The following is a 21,331-nucleotide window of genomic DNA, read 5'->3' as shown; positions in this document are numbered from 1 at the left end:
TGGCTCTTTTTGCTAAAAGTACTCATGCCCATGTTGGTGGAAGCCCGTTCATAAAAAAAAATTGCCAATCTGGCAGGCACACAAGATGAGCATTTGCAATGGGATAGAGTGACGAGCCAGTGCCCCTATTATGCCAGCCACTTGGCAGCCTGTTCTCAAAACACTCAAAATAATATCAACCATAGGTTCGTTACATGAATTCAGTACGAAAAGGACAACTTTTAAAATTTGTGAGCATAGAAGCCTCTTCCTATTGCTTTTCTCAGTGCCTGTTTCATCTGGTCATTTCTCAGACTATAGATGAAAGGGTTCAGCATGGGGGTAACAATGGTGTACATCACTGATACTACTTTGTCCTTCTCGAGTGAATAACTGGAGCGGGCCGGATGTAGCTAAATAGGATGGTCGCATAGTACAAACTGACAACAATGAGATGGGAAGAGCAGGTGCTGAAGGCTTTGCGTCTCCCCACACTTGAGTTGATGCTCAAGATGGTCATTATAATGCGGGTGTATGAAACCACAGTAGAGATCACTGATACTAGAATTATGGATAGAGACTCTGTAAGAATCAAGAGTTCATTCACAGAGGTGTCTGAGCAGGAGAGCTTCAGCAGTGGTGGAATGTCACAGAAGAAGCTTTCGATCAAATTGGATGCACAAAAGGACAGTCTGGTAATCATCATGCTGTGCAACAAAGAATTCAGGAGACCAACTACCCAGGAACCAGCTGCTAACTGGCCACAGGCCCTCCTGCCTAAAACCATTAAGTAGTGCAATGGTCTGCAGATTGCCACATACCGGTCATAGGCCATTGCCCAAAGTAGCAGGAGGTTAATGCTACCCATGGCAGCAAAGAAGTATAACTGTGTGATACAATGGGAGAAGTAGATGGTCTTCCTCTGTGAGATACTGTTGACGAGAAGCTGGGGCACTATGATAGTCAAGCTAGTGATGTCCACCAGTGCAAGGTTCCCAATGAAGAAATACATGGGTGTGTGAAGCTGATGGTCAGAACTGATGGCTGTCATGATGGCGCTATTGCTTAGTAGTCCAACCAAGTACATCACAAGAAAAAGTATGGCGAGTGCCATCCGATGGCCTGAATGATCCGACAAACCCTGGAGGATAAAATTCATCACAGTGGTTTGGTTCTTGGCATCCATTTTTCATCACCAATGATCTACAGCTAAAAAGATATCTAGGAATAAATGGATAAAGAACAACAATTATTATGTAAACAGGACTTGATTAAAAAACAACAGTGTGTAGTAGATTAACTGGTAATTTTAGGCCCAGTCTGTGAACTCTGTTCCACTCACGGAGTTTGTGGAATTTAGGCACTCCGCGTTCGGCAGTGGAGCACGGAGTTCCTGAATTCCACCTTTCCAGGCGCAAAGCAGACTTTTTTTCCATTCACATGCTCGAGATTTGTTTGGGCACTGACCATTGAGCAGCACGATAATCCCTGGGCACTAGCGAGCTCGGGCGATACTTGTATGGGATCCTGCCATGACGGCACCAGTGTAGTGCTGGTCGTGAAAGCACCGCTCGAGCAGCTTTTGTGCTTGAGAAGCAGCTGAGAGGCTTTTTGAGTCGATTTCCTTCTCAAACCGTTGGAGTTGTGCAAGAAGCCCTTTATTTTTACTTTTTTTTCCCACCAGGAAGGAAGGGCCCCAGATGCTCCAATGTCCTGTTCCTGACCAGCAGGCTCATCCCAGTGCTTTGTTCATCTCCTGGTCACTGTTTGATTGGGGACATGCACCTGGATTTGTTTGTACTTTTATTCAATTTCTAAAATGTATTGTGGTGGGTGGCTTGCACATTCAATAGGGGCCTAGTTATTTTTTTACATGTAATTTTTCTTCTTTTGTAAAGGAAAAATGTTGCATAGTTCAGTACATTAACTTGTGTTTTAACAAAATGGGCAATATTCATTTAATTTAGTATGTGGACTAGTCTACCAATGGGCCTTTCTGCCAGTAGGCCCAGTATTAGTCATGGGTGCATGAAACAACAGTTTCTGGAATGTCTGTTAATTAAAACATAATTTAGGCCATGGATGGCATTGGATTAAATTACAAAACGGGTTTATTTTTGGGGAATTTAATTTTTTTCCCCTGCAAACAGTGTATAGATAGGGTAACATATTTTACGCCTTTGGAGGATGTGTGTTCTTGTAAAATCTTTAAGCCCCGTCAGATTTTGTTTTTGGCAATGCCTAATTAATGTTGTTTCCTTCTGTGTTACCAATTACCATGCCTCCTTTAGGCTTGCATGGAAAGATGAGATATCAGTTTAATATTATGATTGAGAAGGATATTGTTACTTATTGTTTATTTTTTAATTTTTTAAATGAATGTTATTTTTTTTAAACAAATTATTGTATATTATCAGTTTAATTTTTAATTTTGGTTTCAATTGTAATTTTGTTCACATTTTTTCATTGTAAATTATTTTCTCATTTTGCCTTCACTAATCCATCATCCATCCACCATAGGCACACAGCTACGCAACAGCATTTGTTTTTTTAGGTATATAATCCTGTTTCCTCCTGTACACCCTGGCTGTGTTACACTTTAGAGTAGACATTAGCATCATTAATTTGTGTAATGATGATGATTATTCCATTCCCACCCAGACCACATTCCCTGCCATATGTGAATACTTACCTCCATTTTCAAAAGATTACTATTCCATTTACCCATTCAGTTCCCTGAGTCTCCTTTCGAATATATGGACATTAAGGAAAGAGCTCTAAAATTCTGTATATTGTGTGTTATTCTGATGAGGAATGATGGCTTGGTGGTGGGGTTAGACTTTAAAGTGGTTGCCTAAGTTAACAAAACAACCACACTAATATTGCTTTTGCCTGAACTAATTCAAACTGCGAACAATGTTATATTTCAAGCTAAGGGATCGATTACAATGTCATTCGGAAAGGCTCGGAATCGAATTTGGGTCTGCCAAATCCGATTCAGAACCCATCTTTCCAACCAATTGCAATGTTTGGAAAGCGTCTAGACTTTCCGAGTCGGTTCTGTATGGCACTTGAAGGTACTGAGCTGTTCGGAGCCGACTCATACAGGTCAAAGGACCACATTTCCAACTGAGCAATTATGATGTAAAATTCAGACAGCCTTTCCGAATTGGTTGTTCTGACACGGATTGGCTGTTGGAATTTCAACCGGAGCCTTCCGAATGGGGCCCTGAGGAGTACCCAAGGGACCCCTCCTTGCGACCATGCACAGTTTGACAGGCACCATGAGGTGCATGCCACAGGGTGCAAGGTTTTCCCTAACCACCCCTTTTTTCAATCGGAGCCTGTGTTCTTGTTCGGAACACAGGCCCCCATTGAAGTCAATGCGAGTCTGACCGAATGATGTTGGGAAGCATCGTAATTGTCCGGTCGGACTCGTAGAACCCGATTTGGTTGCAAACAAATCTGAAACCGATTCGGTTGGAAGAGTTTCCGACCTATATGTTTTTCTTGATTGTTTGCTTTTAGGTTCATAGGAGAGGAGACATCACCCCCAGTACTGCCAAACAGAAGGACTATGCAGTCACAAGTCAGTCTTCCACTCTCTTCTGCTTATGCAGCTTTGTGCAACTGCCAACTGAGACCTTTAAGATGGCCCCAAAGAAAGATGGTCAGCGAGAAGAAGCAGCTTCCCACTAATGGCATGTCGTCCCAAATCTGCCGCACCGGCCTCCCCGAATCAAGCTGAGAGCAGTACTCCTACATTGACAGCACCACCCACACCTAAGCCCAGGGCAATGTCTGTGAGTGAGCCACTGCAAGTATGTTGATGCCGACAAGTAGTGATGTTGAATTGGATTTGTACCTTTCACAAAGTAGTACATAATCTTTTCAGGAAACAGAGCAAAGTGGACAGCAGCCACAGCTAGCAATAGTATATTTTCCTGATTTTGGAGAAGGACAGGAGGTTAAGCTTGCTTCAAAGCAAGAACCTCCTCTTTTAGAATCATTGGCTCCCAAATTACCAGCAGTATAAAGGAAGGGTACTATTCCATCATCTTTTTCAAGCACCACTTTTGATGATGATGATAGGGACATGGAGTGGACTCCGGCAGAGTCTAGGAGACAGCAGGAGAGCCAAGGGAAAAGAAAAGTTTTTGAAAGACTTAGGCTTATGGAAGGGAATGATGAGGAAGACGATCTCGGCAAGGCAATCATTTGTGGAAGAAGACACAGAGGAGTCTGACATTGTTATTCAACCTGCTCCAAGGGATGTGACACAGGCAGCACTGCCAGCTCCCATATTTTTAATGCCCCAGCTGAGACCTGCACCAACCGCTACCTCAGGAGAAGTATTCACCGCAGAGAGGTAATCGACAAAATGCCAACCTACCTCCAGTTCTTTTTCAGGCATGGCAGTGACACAGTAAAAAGCACTTCTCACCAGTTTTGGACTTTTTTTATAATTAACAAAGAGGTGGAGAATATTGCAGTATGCAGCATTTACAACACAAATGCTCATCCAGGTATGCCTGGCACACATTATGGTACTGGAGGCCAAACAACCCATTTGAAAAAACACCACTTAATCAAGTGGGAGGAGCACCTTAAAAACGTTGCTGAGTGTGGTTGTGGTGGTGAGGAGAGCCAGGAAATAGCAGCTACAAGTCCAATTACGGTCAGAGGTGATGATGAGGAAGAAGAGGGTGATAGCTTCGTGCAAAGCTGCCTTGTCCCCAGCAGTACACCAGCAGAATCATCCACCTCAGCTATTTCACAATGGCAAAAAACTCGGAGTGAGATGGAGACACCACGGCATACAGTGACTGCCCCACCATGACGCACATTGAGTCTGCCACTATCATCTACTTCTCGAAAGAGTAGGCCTGGGCAAATTCTGGCTACTAACATGGGCATGTTTAGGTAGGAGGGGCCCTATGAGCGGAACCAACCAACTGCACATTTGTGCAATGGTAAACTTGTAAAAATGTTAGCACTGTACCGCCTCCCTTTTTCTTTTGTGGCTGGAGTAGGAATTTTAGAATTTGTGGCAGCCAGCCACCTGAAATGGAAGGTACCAAGTCGGACCTATTTTGCTACAGTTGCTGTTCCAGTGCTGCATCACGATGTGCTGCAGCTGGTTGGATAAGGTTTGCATCTTAGGGCCTGATTCCAATCTTGCTAGGAAAGCCCTTAGTACAGCTTTCCGAGCGAATCGCACTGTGCGAGTCCAAGCGAACGAGTACGATGCAGCCGTATGCTGACGGACTCGGTTCACTCAGACTCCTATTGAACTCTATGAGAGCCTGTATACCGATGCATACACAGGCTCCCAGAGCCAAAAAGGGGTGGGTGGGAAAAAGCGTGTACCCTGTGGCGGGCACTCCATGTTGCCCGCTACACTGTGCATGCTTGGATCGAGGGACCCATGAGCCCCCCGTGACCGATTCAGAGGGCTCCGGGTACAGGGGGGCCTGCTCTGGCCCACGAAGTCCAATTCTAACAGCTGTTTCCTCTCACTGAGAGCGAGTTGATACGGCTGTCCTAATCGTGCATCGCACACACTCGTTCGTAAGCAGGGTACACTGCGTGGCACGATTCCGCTCCGGACGAGTCGGACGGACAGATTCAGGTTCAGAAACCATTTGGTCGGCACGGGCAAGATCTTCACATCGTACTTGATCATTCGAAATGGAGGACGATTCGGACGATTCGGACAGAAACAGTGGCTCCGAATAGAATTTGGCCGTTCCGGATCCCGTCAGGAGTCCTCCTGAACTAGATCGGAATTGACCCCTAAGTGTTGTTCACACTATCAACCTGATGACAGACATGTGGACATGTGTCTCACTGCAAACTGGATCTCTTTTGCGGGGTTAAGCAAAAGATATCTGCAGGTCCAGGCCCTAAAGAAAGTTTTAGGAGCATTCAGTGGCATGCAACAGTGGCCATGTTTGCCATGGAGAAATCACATACAGATGTAAACATCTAGGACAACTTTAATGGCAAAGTGCATGAACTGGCTGCTACCCAGAGGTTTCAGAATTGGATTTGTTGCCACGGAAAATGGCAGTAACATAGTCAGGGAATGAATGGAGTTAGCGCACACCAAGTCTATACAATAACTACCAAGAATCAAAATGTACACTCGTATGCGTGCCACCCAGCGAAAGGGTGCCAAACTCTCTATAAGCAAGGACTGCAAGTGAACTATCCATTGTATGCTGGATGCATATTGTGTGAATACACTAATTCACTTAATCCAAAATGTTGAACAAAACATTAAGCATAAATTTGTCAAAACTAAGTTTAAACACATATAAACCGTGAATTGTACATTATTTGTAATAGCCTTTATTTGGCTGGTGTACACAGTTTTTCAGAAAAATCAACCATAGTCACTACGTACACAAAAAGATGAATATGCATAAAAACGTGATGATTGTGTTCAAATAAACCTGTATTTCATGAATTTCAAATCTTCTTTAAGTAACATAGTTAAGGCCATGTTAGACAGAGACTTTTTCAGAATCTTATGTTTGGCCCATTGCATGAACTTGGTGGTGCAAGAGTTTATCAAAAAAGAAGACATAGTCAGCAATTTCAGCCATTCTTTTAAAGCCCAGAAGAAGTTGAGAATCATTCAGTCCTGATACAGGAGGTGCCAACACGCTGGAACTCGACCTATTACATGTTGCAACATCTATTTGAGCAGTACAAACAGATCAATGACTATGTCATTTTAGGAGGAGGGGATGCAGTTGGGAAAGCTTTGACCACCGATTAGGACAAACGGGGCCTAGTCAAATGTCTGACACAGATGCTATTGCTACTCCGATTTGAGGTTCTGGTATGTCCCCCAATCTAGGCCTAAGTAGCAACGTGCCCTTTCACCTACATTCGTCCGCCTTGCCCTGCACAACGGTTCTAGCACTGACCTTTTACCTAATTACGTACTGAATAAATGTTGATTGTTTTCCTTGAAACTAGCCTCATTTATAATGCATGAGAATTCGCAGTAAAATCCCCTACACATGACGTACATAACAGGATTAATACACTCTGTACAAAAGTCTTTGCTATCTTTCATCCTTGGGTGATCAGGCTACTTTGCCTAAATTACATTTATTGATTTGGGCTCATCTACATAATCATACTCTTAACTTATTGATTGTGGTAGAACCCCAGAGGCTAACTTTTTTGTATAAAAGAACTGCACCTTCACTAGTGCACAACACGCAGCGGTCTGACATCCCTTGAGGAGTGTCCAACGCGAAACCAAAATGGGGTCCTTCATTCTCTCTCATCAGGTAATGGGGTGGGCTCTTTCCTAGGAGAATCTTGGCTTTACACCCACTTACATGCTAGGAACAATTAGGTAGTGTCTGCATCGTAGGAGTACGCTTGATTACTGTCATGATTATATACCTGCATATATTCATTGTTTTGCTGCCATGGTAGAATTCTACCTTCTATTTACTCTGTTGGTGCTCGTACTAATATATTTGCTCTGTCTATTGATTTTAGCAGCAAACATGTTTTATACTAGAATGATGCTGGTTCAATAAATGCCTATTGAAAACGTCCCCAGCGTTTACTCTCTGTATCTCTCTGAGACTAACTGAGCACGATTGACTGAACGAAAGGCACTGTACTGTTTCCACGATCCCTGAAGGATTAAGGGCTGTCATGTTCTGTGGTTGCCAGAAACTATTTGCTCCTTGGTAAGGTTTGGGAGCTTATAGGTGCACTGTGATTTAGCTGGTCTGTATGCTAACATATCCTGTGGGGGAGCCCGGTATCAGTCTAGACACCAATCCCTTTGTTTATGTTGTCCAAACGCGCATATCCTAAGTATTTTTAGAAACTACATGACAGTTCAAACACAGGACGTTAGCAAGGAGCACAGTACAATGGGCCAAGCTAACCCATTGTTGCATCTGCTACAGGACCAGATAAAGAAGGTGTCCGAAAGGATTGACCCTGCAGGTCTGAATAAAAACACAGAAATGCATGTCCTGGTTGAGAACTTAATCCTTCACTTGGCTTGTAAAACAAGACTGCAGCATGACATCATCACGTCCAAAGAGTACATCTGTGCCACACTACTTGATTCACAGTACAAAACAATTCTACCCACTTTCATTATTTTTTTTCTGAAGGGGATGTTTCAAAATACAAGAGGTGGATTGTAGAGCAAGCCAGAGACCAGTTCTGGGGTGCCACCTTCAACTACCAGAGATGGCAGGCTTGTCACACAGCAGCCAACAATACCATCAACCAGAACACTGTCAACAACAGTGACAGATGGACTAGACCCAACCTCTGTATTGTATTGGTTTCAATCAGCAGGGCTTAATTCCAGTGCAGAGGTGATGGCAAAAGAGGTGGAGCAAGTGGCAACACCAATGACCATCCTCAGGATGTTCCAGGAGTATCTGTATGATCCAAAAGAGGTCTATGTGGATCAAAACCAATTGATGTATTGGTATGGTAAGATGCGCCAATGGCTAGAGCTCAGCAGGCTGTCAGTAAAGTATCTGGTTTGCCGTGTAGTTGACTTTGTGTTCTGAGCAGCTGGTGCAGTTGTTCCAGTGAGAAGGACCAGCCTCTTGCCCTAAAACTTGGAGAGGATGACTATGATCAAAATGATACACTTTATACCACACAATTACACAGTCCCTGAAACAGCACAGATGGGGGAGAGGATGATTGATCAGAATCAAGTGTGTTAGCTGACCAACTCTTTTTTTGAGGACAAACACTACTTCCTGGACTCCTTAAAAAAAACTAGCGCTGTCACCTCCTCCTTGCTAAACATCGCCCGGGTTTGCACACCTGTGCAGAGGTGCTGTCTGTATGTTAGACGACCCTCTGCCATGGCGCTGAGTGGGGTAAATAAAGATAAGAAGGAAGGGAAAGAAAAGAAGAAATGAGAAAGCAAATGGGCAAATAAACAAAATTGGAAAAAGTCACGAAAAACACCTGAAAAATTACAAAAACACATAAAATACACAAAGACATACCTTAATATCATAAATAAAAATGAGGGGTAGATAAGTTTGATGTTGAAGCAGGGTCTAGTTTTACCATATAATGCCCCAGGCCCATTCTGTCCACACCTGGACGAGCCATAGACAGGGTTATGCTACATTGTTCAAATTGCCCTAAGGGTCGTCCCTTTTGTAACCTCAGATAAATCTCTTCCTGTGAAGGCCAGAACCTCAGGTCAGGGTCTTACTGATAAATAAGTCCAGAGCCCCTGCCCTCTGTGCTCATATGCTACTGTAAATTGAGACCCTAAAGAGATAGGCAGGATGAATCTGCCAACCAGAAGAACAAGATGGGCTAAGAGTAGAGGTGGGGGCCAACCATAACTTTGCACCTGATGTTTTGCTATCTTCTGAAACTAAGACAGCTACATGGCTCAAAATAGCCCATAATCTTTGATAAACTTATTTACCTTTTGTAACTTATGCTTTCTTATATTCCAAGAAGTGACACAAATTGTTTTCAATAAAAGCCCAGCTTTTGTTATGTTCTGCGGTCAAACACCTGCTTATGTTTTGATTCTGCGGTCACCAGTTCCTTATTAAAACTATACAAAAGGACTGCCCACTGACCAACTTGTTGATCACCTCATACAGTGTCACAGAGAGGTGCTCCTAGCTTGCTGACTGATTTATTGAAAATTGCTAGATAAGGTTATACTGTCTCGATTCATTTTGCTATTCAATTTCTCTTTCTCTTTCCTTGAATTACTGTGATTTATCTTTGTTTGATTGCGTGGTTTCATTCTTGATTAATTACGTGTCTTTGACACTTTTTACCTACTCGTCTAAATAAAGTGCCCATCCAGTGGTGAGGGAACCACATCACACCATTGTTAATCCACTGTGCCCCCAGTTTTGATGCATTTTCAGTTCCAGATGGAGAGGGCATAATTCCATGTCCCTTGTTAGCATTAGCGCTCATGGCACCCCTGCTAAACCACTGAAACCACTGACTGGAATCATTCCAAGGCAATAGGTACCCGCAACGTGCAGAACTCGCTATCCCTACATGGGTAGGACACCAGAAGGCTACAAAGACTTTGCCTCAATGCCTCCCACCTGCTTGCTCACATTCCCATTCCCAGAGAGTTCCTCCCAGCCCTGGCGTTTGCCACAATCTTGATGTGCATTTCTGATGGAGATTGTAAGACTCGAGAGAGCCTAGAGAAACTACATCAGCTCCCGAAAACTTGCTGTTCACTGGCCCTCTTGTGTGGGGCTGTATGAATATCACACCTGAGACCACAACTGGTTGCTCTCCTTTCAACCAAGCATCTAAAGAGGATTATAGTCACTGCTCCTGGACTCTGCTCTGACTATTCTCCTGTGGTTCTGTCCAAGTTAGCAGTTCTTGGGCATAAGGCTGTGAATCTGTACTTGTCGGGAGTGGGGGGGGGGGGGGTCAACAAATGTAAAGAGAGTTTAGTCAGCATTTTTGCATGCATGTTCAGTATATGACTAGAAATTAAGGGATTACACTAAAGGACCACATAATGGAACCAAAAATTGTCTTTTTAAATCTGCAAAATCAGATTATGCTTTCAAGTTAATCTAAGGAACAGTGACTATATTTGGCAGAAGTGACTGCCACTGTGCAGTTCAAGTGAACTGGTGGATGAAACTAATCGTGGCCATCCAAGATTCAGACAGACCCATCCAGAAGACAGAGAGAGTTCAACATTAGTTGAGCTTTAATATGTAAGAAAGTGCATTATTATTTGGGCTGGGCGGCCACGTACATTAAGGAATAATGACACTAACTTATGAGGGTGAAATACAAAGTAACTTAATTAACCTGATCTCAACCTCCTCTGAGCTATGGTAACAGTCAAGATTAACGTACGTAAAGTGTAAAGTTTTATGCGACATAAAACAGTAATAAAGTGAAATCACTGCACATTAAAACCGCACAGCAAATCAAGAAAATATAGTGAAATTTAACAAATACAATTGCACCAAAATGGAAAAAGAATATCAATAAGGGTAACTAGTCCAAAAATACGTTTGTGTCACTTGTGTCACTATGAATTTTATGGTAATGTTTACCCTTCGCCTCCGGTATTTTTGCTCTTACATGTAATTTTTTTATATGTCATGCATAACTGTACACTCCCAACATATTGTGGTAAATCATGGGTACTCACAAACTTTCTCTTGGGGGCCAAATGTACAGTGGGGGCGGGGTCATTGTGGGGGCGGGGCTGGAGCAAAAAAAAAATGTGACCATGAGGTTGAACACAGGCCCCTGCAACAAGCGCATTCGTCCACTGAGCCACCAGACCCGGCATGCACATATCTATCTATCTATCTATCTATCTATCTATCTATCTATCTATCTATCTATCTATCTATCTATCTATCTATCTATCTATCTATCTATCTATCTATCTATCTATCTATCTATCTATCTATCTATCTATCTATCTATCTATCTATCCTTCCCTATCTATCTCTCTCTCTCCCTATCTCTCTATTGCCCCCTCTCTCTCTCTCTCTCTCTCTCTCTCTCTATCATCTCTATCGACCTATCTCTCTCTCCCTCTCTCTCTCTCTCTCTCTGTCTGTCTCTGTCTCTATCTGTCTCTGTCTCTATCTGTCTGTCTGTCTATCTCTATCTCTATCTGTCTCTATCTATCTGTCTCTCTCTGTCTGTCTCTCTCTGTCTCTATCTGACTCTGTCTCTATCTGTCTGTCTCTGTCCATCTCTGTCTGTCTCTTTGCCTCTATCTGTCTACCTCTGTCTCTATATGTCTCTGTCTATCTCTGTCTCTGTCTCTAACTGTCGCTGTCTCTATCTGTCTCTGTCTGTCTCTATCTCTCTTTGTCTGTCTCTGTCACTATCTGTTTCTGTCTCTCTCTCATCTCTCTGTCTCTGTCTATCTCTTTGCCTCTATCTGTCTACCTCTGTCTCTATATGTCTCTGTCTCCATCTTTCTCTGTCTCTATCTGTCTGTCTCTGTCTCTATCTATCTATGCCTGTCTCTCTGTCTCTATCTGTCTGTCTCTATCCATCTCTGTCTGTCTCTGTCTATCTCTGTCTCTATCCCTCTCTCTCTGTCTGTCTGTCACTATCTGTCTCTATCTGTCTCTCTCTCTCTCTGTCTCTATCTCTCTCTGTGTCAGTCTGTCTCTATCTTTCTCTGTCACTGTTTCTATCTGTCTCTGACTGTCTCTGTCTCTCTCCGTCTGTCTTTATCTCTGTCTGTCTCTATCTCTGTCTGTCTCTATCTCTATCTGTCTCTGTCTCTATCTGTATCTCTGTCTCTATCTGTCCCTGCCTCTATCTGTCGCTACATCTATCTGTCTATGTCCAAACATGAAGCTTCCCAAAAGGCCCTTTAAAAGTCAGCTGTGAAAGCGCTCACAGCTGACTTTTAAAGGGCCTTTTGGGAAGCTGTCCCACAGTGCAGTGTGGTCACAAAGGAGCAGTAAACGCAGAAGATGGCTGAAGGAGCATACATAGTGAATACCTATTTAATTCGTAATCACTATGTATACTCCTGCGGTCATCTTCTGTGTTTACTGTTGGCCTCACTAGATACGTAGACACAGCAAGGCAAGGTCCGTGGGCCACCAATGAAGGCCTGCCGGGCCGCTGGCGGCCCGCGGCCATACTATTAGCACCACGGTGGCAAATAGTACACACCTTTATTGACACATACAATTTGTTTTTAAAGTGGTGGTGGTTGTGGGCGTTGTGTTTGTGGTGCCTGTGGGTGTACATACAATAGTGTTTGTATGTTGTTGTACAATGCTATATATGAAATAAGGGCATTACACATCGCCTACATATACATGAGACATTCACAACATATATATGTGTATCGAGACATAATGAAGTTCCTGGGTTCACCCCAGCTGTCCTTTATGAGGTTGCTAGGGATCAAATTCCCAACTCCCAGTCCATCCTGTCAGCAGTTCTAAGCCATTGTTCTTTTCTGAAAGCAGTTGTCACACCTGATTAAGGTCATGCACTTACTGGGCAGCTGCCAGCAGGTTAGTGCAAGTCAGCACCAAGGAGTTTCAGACAGGGAAAAGGTAACTTTCTAAATCCTACTCTTCAATTTTTTATTAAAAATAAAACTCTATCAATGAATTGGACTTTCAATAAATATGAAAAATAGGCTTTAATTGAATATTTGAGCTGATTATGTAAAAATGTGCAGACCAAAGTTTATCATCTTCGTTTAACATTTTCTAGAATCCAAATACAGCCCTGCATTGAATATAGCTTTTGGGAACTTGTCACTGGAGGAGCATGCCAACTTTAATTTCAGCTGTTAAATTTCAGGCACCTTTCTTTGCGACAACAAGGTGTAGTTCTTAATACTTAAAAGCAAGTTAGGCCCTGTGTCAAAAAGGGTTATTTTGGCATTCATCAGGAAGGTTGGACTCTCCAGCTATTCTCTTTTGACCCACTTTAGCTCAGTCCACCTCTGGGAAGCCCTGCTCATCAACCTGACTGACAGAACCAAGGGGTACTCTACCCTTTAGCCATAATATACAATACAAGAACATTCGATCGTGTGTTAAACCTATTGCTAGAAAATATCCAAACCGTGAGAGATTTTCTATCCCACCTTTGAATAACTTCCCAGTAATGTGTAGCATTCTTACGTGTCATAACAGGTATTATCACATTTGTGTTGAACACCAGTGTAACAACTGTCCACGAGTGTAATAAGAAAACACTACTGTGAGCTATGTGTCCTCAGCACTGCCCCAATAACCATCACAGCCTTGACACGCCCCAGGCCTGCACACTCACAGGAGGTGAACACACATGTTTGCTATCATATGTCTCTTCCTTCCTCGCATGATTACATAATATACTTGGTTCTTACACTGCTTGAATTGAAAGAACAGCAGAGCAGGCAAGAGATGTATGAATTATTTTTAATCAGTATTTCTTTATCTTTTTCAATGTAAAATATAACTTTGTGAAAAAGAGTGTCCAGTTCTCTGTGTTTCCATGACCAAGTGAATGTATATTTAATTATTGTACCGCTAATTAACTCCACGTGTTGGCATCATACACTTTACCATATACCAAAGGATGGGGGAAAAGGTCACTTAAGCCTCTTCCCCAATCAATCTCTGCCTTTTTCATTCTCTTGTGTAATTCTTTACCTGCTCCCCTAAGTCAGACTCCATCTCCTTCCACTGTGACAATCTGCAGAAGCGTTGGCAGCGGCCATGCCCCTGCAAGATCCACATCCCTTGGAGAGGGGGGAGAGGGAGAGGTAGAGGGTATTGATCAGGACATTCAAAGGTTGACTGCAGCAGGGTGAATAGACCACAGCTGTGCCAGTATCTGCAATACAGCAGTCAGCAGGCCGATGTTCTTATAATATTGATAGATTCATCCATTTATCAGTGAGTTTTAAAGTGCACTTCTTGTGACTTTTGCGGCACTGCAGAGCAACATTTTGAGAATATGACAGTCCACAATCTGAAGAAAAAAGTGACAGAAGAGGAGAACACATTGTGTGTCAGCTGATGATGTTCTGCCAATAAGGCCCCTAATAGTCCAAAGGGTTTGTTAGACAGTCTGAATATTTTAGATTAGGGGTTCTTAAACTTTTGTTTTCTGGACCCAATCGCTACTGGAATCCGGGGACCCCCACCTAAGCAATTTCTATGATTCTAACCTCAAATCATTGCTCAAATAACAGAAACAAGTGTACATCAAACAAATACACAAATTATAAATGTATTTATTAATTCAAAAGCAGAAACATATGGAAAAAAATGCAATTTAATCAGAACCTAAATAGGTTTCAAAACATCGTTTATTTTCAGTGACAACGCTATATGCAATATGCTAGCATAATATTTTATCTTTTCTGCTTGGAATGCAGGCTGTTTTCTTCCAGCATATACCAGCGCCTCAATTGGATTCAACCAGTTATCCCTACTCGATTTGTTTTGCTTTACTTGTGCTTCTCCTGTGAATCAAGAGAGGGATATCAATCTAATTTTTAGCCTCCAATTTAAAATTCCTTTACATTTACACATCGTTTTGAAATTTTAAATTGTGCATTTTTATTTATATGCACTTTATTAGTCTGGTAATATCCATTAATTTAAAAAAAACAGTTGCAGACTCCCTAGGTAGGCGTTGTGGACCCCCAGGGGCTGTGGGCCGCAGGTGAAGAATCGCTGGTCTGGAGTTTGTGAATTCCTTGAAGTGTTAGAGGTTCAGTTCATGTCTCAATGAGGCTTTGAGGGTCTTCCACAGTTTGAGGGGGGACCTCCCAGGATCTGCCTCTGTGTTTCATGTGGGAAACAAACATTGCTGAATCAAGGGAGCAGCTGTTGAGCTAAAGCTCCTGGCTGGGGTTCAGTATAACACTGAGTTATGCGTGTATTTTCGACCTCTTCCCAGAAGGCTTTGTGAACAGAGCAGAGAACTTCCGGTTGGTTCAGGCTTCGCTTGGGAGCCAATGGAGAGCTTCAAAAACTCTACATTATAAAGTTTAAGGACAAAAGTGATTGCTTCTGATTCAATTATAATTTCACTCCGGCTGAGATCAGGAGTGCCAGCCTCTCTTGCCCTCTCTTGCCCACTCTGCAGTACACAGGCACCCAGGTGATGGAGTCTTACGACGCAATTAATTACCTCTACATATCCTATGCTAAAGTTTACGACTTTCTGTAAAAACAGGACGTGGAATGTTTTAGGTTTTCCAACACGTTCCTGCTTGGCCCTGCTATGTGTTCAGCATCTTATCATTCTCATTTTATATCTATCTAGGTTAGCGCACCGCTCTAGGGCTGGACTGCGCATTTCAGAAAAACACTGATTAAAATATCACAATGCTTTTGTTTTTTTCTGCATGCTGCAGCTGAGTGGGCATCAGTGAAGCCTCTTTTAAGGAATAGTAAACAAAGATTAAGAGCGAGGAGACATTCTCACACTAATTATTTACATCCACCTACAACTTTACACACACCCATCTCTTTCTAAAATCACCTACTTGTGTCTGCACCTACACCCACCTTCCTCCTACCTGCCTACAGCTTTACCTACAACTTTACACACACCCATCTCTTTCTAAAATCACCTACTTGTGTCTGCACCTACGCCCACCTTCCTCCTACCTGCCTACATATCTACCTACAACTCCTCTCACCCTCTTCCATCTAAACCCTCAACTTTACCCTACATTCATCCACGTCTCCCCTAGAAGCGTGGCTCACTGGTTAGAGTAGGCAGACCTGGAAGCAGAGGTCAGCCCGGGACCAGGGTTCAATTCCTGGCTCGGCTGGGTCTTGAGTCCATAAATTGTCCATGGACTTGATAATTCTTGCTCCAGTGCATACTCGATTCATGGGTTCACACTCTGCGACTCTGGGTAATAGCTTGCTTAATCTCCACAATGGCCCCTTGTGGCGGGATGCCTGGCTTTCACCTTGTGGATGCCCTGCTGGGTTATCTCACAGGGGAATACCAGGACGGGTTCCCTAAGCAAGCGCTTAGAGACCGGTTGGTGATTTGCGCTATATAAATATCTGTACATTTACATTTACATTTACTCCACCTACTGTTACCGTGGTGTGCAGCCACCAAACCCTACCTGGAGTGATGTGTAAATAACAGAAACCTCCACCAGCAGCAAACATTGAGTTAAATTATTCAAGACCGTGAAAATATTTCCCATCAGTTGATGAATGTCCATTCCTTTTTTTTTGTTGTTGAATTTTACGGAACATATCACAGTAATACATATTACACATTGTGCACAGTACATTAAATAATCAGATTATATGGGATTTTCGCTTAGCATATTTTACGTGGATATCATGAATGTGACTGCCTGTAGGAACGTCCATTCCTTCATATAGCCTTATCGCCGTAGCGGGCTATACCGGCTGTTAATGGCCCGCTGCAGCGTTAAAGGACCGAGCCGAAGGCGAGGGACTTTAACAACAGCAGCGGGCCATTAACAGCGGTATAGCCCTGCTACGAAGGGCTATAAGGCTATTAGAACATTCTGCCACTAGAGGGCAGAATGTTCTACTAAAACAAAGCCCTTCAGGGAGCGCGAGGGGATTGAAATCCCCTCAGGCTCCCTGAAGTCTTTGTTCACAGCCAGAGCTGTGAACAAAGACACACTGGAATGTTGGTGCTCCGGGCTTATACCGGCTAGTATTAGCCCGGAGCGCTCCATTGTCTTCAATGGAGCTGCCAACGTTCCAATGTTCTAATATAGCCTTATAGCCCGCCGTAGCGGGCTATACCGGCTGTTAATGGCCCGCTGCAGCGTTAAAGGCCCGAGCCGAAGGCGAGGGACTTTAACAACAGCAGCGGGCCATTAACAGCGGTATAGCCCTGCTACGAAGGGTTATAAGGCTATTAGAACATTCTGCCACTAGAGGGCAGAATGTTCTAACAAAACAAAGCCCTTCAGGGAGCGCGAGGGGATTGAAATCCCCTCAGGCTCCCTGAAGTCTTTGTTCACAGCCAGAGCTGTGAACAAAGACACATTGGAATGTTGGAGCTCCGGGCTTATACCAGCCAGTATTAGCCCGGAGCGCTCCATTGTCTTCAATGGAGCTGCCAACGTTCCAATGTTCTAATAAGAAATACATGTTGATGAATGTCCCTTTCCTTCATAATAAATAAATGTAAGTGAAGGGCGAGTCAAGGTCAACGCTCGCCCTCTGTTCACCTACATTCACCAGACATGCAGAGCCATTCTTCGATTTTTACTTCCTGTAATGTCAACTAAGGAAATGTGAAACCAATGTTTACCATATTCTACAGTTGAGGAGTAGGTGAAACTAACACCTCTTTCCGTTTTCACTGCTCAGTCACGTTTTTCCACAATGTTGCTCATAGTTGAAGCAGGGCAGCCTTAGCTCTCAGATTGGGTTCATTCCTCAGGGCCTGGAAATTCCATGTCTGTTGTGTAGTCTGTGAGGAGGGTGAAAATCAATCAATCGACTTATTGTTTGGCAAGTGCCTTGTGAAAGCAGAGAGTGATAAAGTTAGACTCACACACAGCAGTGGCCTTCAGACGTCAGCAATTTGTGTTTTCTGTTTGTGCATCCGAACATATCACACAACATAATGCCAAGAAGACAGCGCAAAAACTTAAAAGAAACACAACTTGTTGGCTTTACCAATTCCTGTTAGGTCTGGCTTGACAGTTCAAGCATCTGCTAGACATTTGTTTATTATTTTTTTAAAGATACCTAAAGTAGGTGTTGACTGCAGCCAGAGGACTGTTACTCTCTCACACACATCATACTTCTGGCTATTTGGTGTATCGTTCCAGCTTTTAGGAAGGGCTTCCTTTGAACTGCATGAGGGACCCTTTTATATCTAAAATGTACACTCAAATATCATACTGTCTGCCAAGTTCAGTTATGTCGTACACACATTCCATACAGAAAGCAAGTCTTTTTTGCTACTTTTCTTAGCAATGAGGAAGCCAATAGGGCAGACATTAAGTCAAGCATTTTACTGGTGCATGCAGTGTATGCTGGCACACTAAAGCTAACCCCATTCTTTTTACCTGTGCTTGTTCTGAGAATTGTGTACATCACCACCCAGAGCAAGCACATATCTCTGTGCCACCTGCAGATTTTGTGTTTCTTCACTTTTAGACATAATTTATTCTCACTCTTTTGTCAACATTTGTTTGTGATAATTTGTGTTTTTATACATTACGAATAAATACCCTTTGGAAGTAAAGGGGTCATTTGTGTCTTCTCTGAATGGACCTCCTTTTGTCGCCTTTCACTGACAGGCTGCTAGAACACGGTTACAGATCTTCATGAAATTGTGACACTCATGCAGTCAGTCTCCTAAAGTGTAACCAGGGGTTCACACTAGACAAATATTTCTGAGGAAAATGGTAAAAATGTCTTAAGTTGCAGAGCAATCATGAGAGGAACTCATGACATCACTACCAGAGCTGCCTTTAAAACTGACCATCTTGAGGCGGGAAACACACCGTGTGGCGTAATCATGCAGAATTACCTAAGAACTCCACGAGATTACGCTAGAATCAGTGGGAAGAGTAACTCTGCATTTAGCGCTATTTCTTAGCTCAAAAATGCACCCTCACTTTCCAAATAGACGCAATGATGCATTTTGCATTAAGAAATAGTGCTAAATGCAAAAGAACAAGAATAGGGAGTGCGAAAGGCAGCTCGTGCTCGCGAACTTTGCTTTTTAGGTAGGCATTCCCCTAATTTACTAACAGCATTTAGTGCTATTTCCTTAGTGCAATATGCATCCTCGCATCTAAAATGGACGTGCAGACACAGCTTGTGGTAAGAAACAGTGCTAAATGCTGCTCGTGCTTGGTAAATATGCTCTCACAGTAGGATTTTTCCCTCTCAAATCACTCTTAATTGTGCAAGCAAGAGAAGTTGTGTAACCATTGCCAATTCCCATGTCAAAGGGTAATGTGGAATTACCTAAATTACCTTGTGTGTAATCAGAATTCTGCCCAGACCTGATCTTGAGTTGTGAAATTAAATCCCTTGTAAAAGTGAGGCTCAGAAGGATGACCAGTGGTAGTAGCAGGTGATTTACTATCAACAGAAAAACACAATTTTGACGGAGATAGTGCAAGCTGTGATTCACCATACACTACTGTTCCACATAGCAGCCATATATTACCTAATATGAGCTTCAAAATGCAACAGTGGGTACCAGTAGAACGTTCAGGGCATAACCTCACTACCCCATTCATTGCCACACACACAAACACACACATTCCCCTTTCAAGTGTTTTTGCAAATTTTCCAATTTCACGCCTTCAGTAGCAGCAAGATTTCCAAAACCGTGTGGATTTTTGTGTGCTGACACTACCCATCACTATCCCCACTTTAAAAAGTGCTACAGGAAAATTGAGTAGACAAGGGGTGGGGTCATGTTAAACGGGGGCAGAAAACAGATTTCATTTGATATCGTATATACCAAAGCTTCTCAATATGCAGATAAATAAATATGTCACAATGAGTTATGCTAAGTGTTTCTCAACTTACAAAGAAGTGCAGGACTCCCTCACTGCATGAGTAGCTTGAACATGTAGGAACATCCAACAGCACTCCCCCAGGTTGTCGCCATACTTGTAAAAGAGATTGCAAAGCATAGTAGGTTGGATCCTCTCAAGGAAAGAATCAGCTTTCCTTTGACAAGTGGCAGCTTATATAGACGACACGAGACACTGCACGTGGCTGAGAGTTCCCCAGGTGTGCTCTGACACACCTCAACAGTTCGCAGGCAATTTGCTGACAACCCCTGTGGCCTCGGCAAGCACACAAACCTTACTGGATTCTAACAAGTTCCTGTGGGTTTTTGGAATACCCAGTGGATTTTCTAAAGCATTGCACCGCATAACCACAGGAAACTATCAGCCTCAAAAAGCACTGGAAGGGGGTCACCTAAAAAATATTGGCCATTTCCACAAAAAAGCAGGTTATGAGTGTTTCAAAATTTGGGGAAGTCTACTTCATTGGCTTGGATTTAAAAAAAATCCTAATATGACTGCAAGTTTCTCAGTAGTGGAACATATATTGGTCAGGCCCCAGTGCCAAATGTAATGTGGATTGCCAAAAAAGTAACTGACTAGTGCCATATTTAGGATTTCGGGAACCCTGGTTAAGTTATATATTAGACAGATCTGAATTTGTATTACACATTTCCTGCTAATTAGCAGAAAATGTGTAATACAAATCAGAACATGTTGTTGAAATGTTGGGAGCTCCATTGAAAACAGTTGAGTGCTCTGAGCTTCTAATGGCCGGTAGAATCCGGAGCATCAACATTCCAATGTTTAACAAAGGCCTCACTGAGCCCACAGAGATTTCAACATCCTCTGGCTCCGTGAGGCCTTTGTTTTTCTAATTAAAACATTCGGCCCTCTAGGGCAAAAGTTCCAATAGCCTTAGAGCCCCCCGTAGTGGGTTATACTTGACATTAAAGGTAACGTCCCTTGTTAAAGGCCCTCACCTTCGGCTCGGGTCTTTAACACTGGAGTGGGCCTTTAATGGCCGGCAGAGCCCGCTACAGTGGGATTTAAGGCTATATTACACATTTCCTGCTCATTTAAGCCCACAAGATGCAGAGCAATACTACATTATAAATTAAACTTTGCCAGGGCCACACAAAAAAGGTTGACATATGGCTTGCCCGGGACCGCAAAAATCCTTAAGATGATACTGGGTAGCGAGACAGAGTCAGAGGTAAAAGCAAATGGAAAGAGGGGTTTAGTTACACAAATAGAATGGATGGAGGTCAAATAGAGAGAACGTTTACTATCAAAGGGTGCCCCTTC

General features: G+C 43.0%; 1 pseudogene; it reads right to left on the bottom strand.

The window, feature by feature from the left end:
• Nucleotides 1-221: 221 nt before the first annotated feature.
• LOC146796987 (olfactory receptor 1f45-like) lies at nucleotides 222-1,165 on the bottom strand (annotated as a pseudogene).
• Nucleotides 1,166-21,331: the final 20,166 nt, after the last annotated feature.

This window comes from Triturus cristatus, chromosome 10, assembly GCF_964204655.1.
Source record: "Triturus cristatus chromosome 10, aTriCri1.1, whole genome shotgun sequence".
Taxonomy (NCBI): Eukaryota; Metazoa; Chordata; class Amphibia; order Caudata; family Salamandridae; genus Triturus; species Triturus cristatus.
The sequence above is the reverse complement of the archived record's forward strand: the minus strand, read 5'-3'. Positions and strand labels throughout refer to the sequence as shown.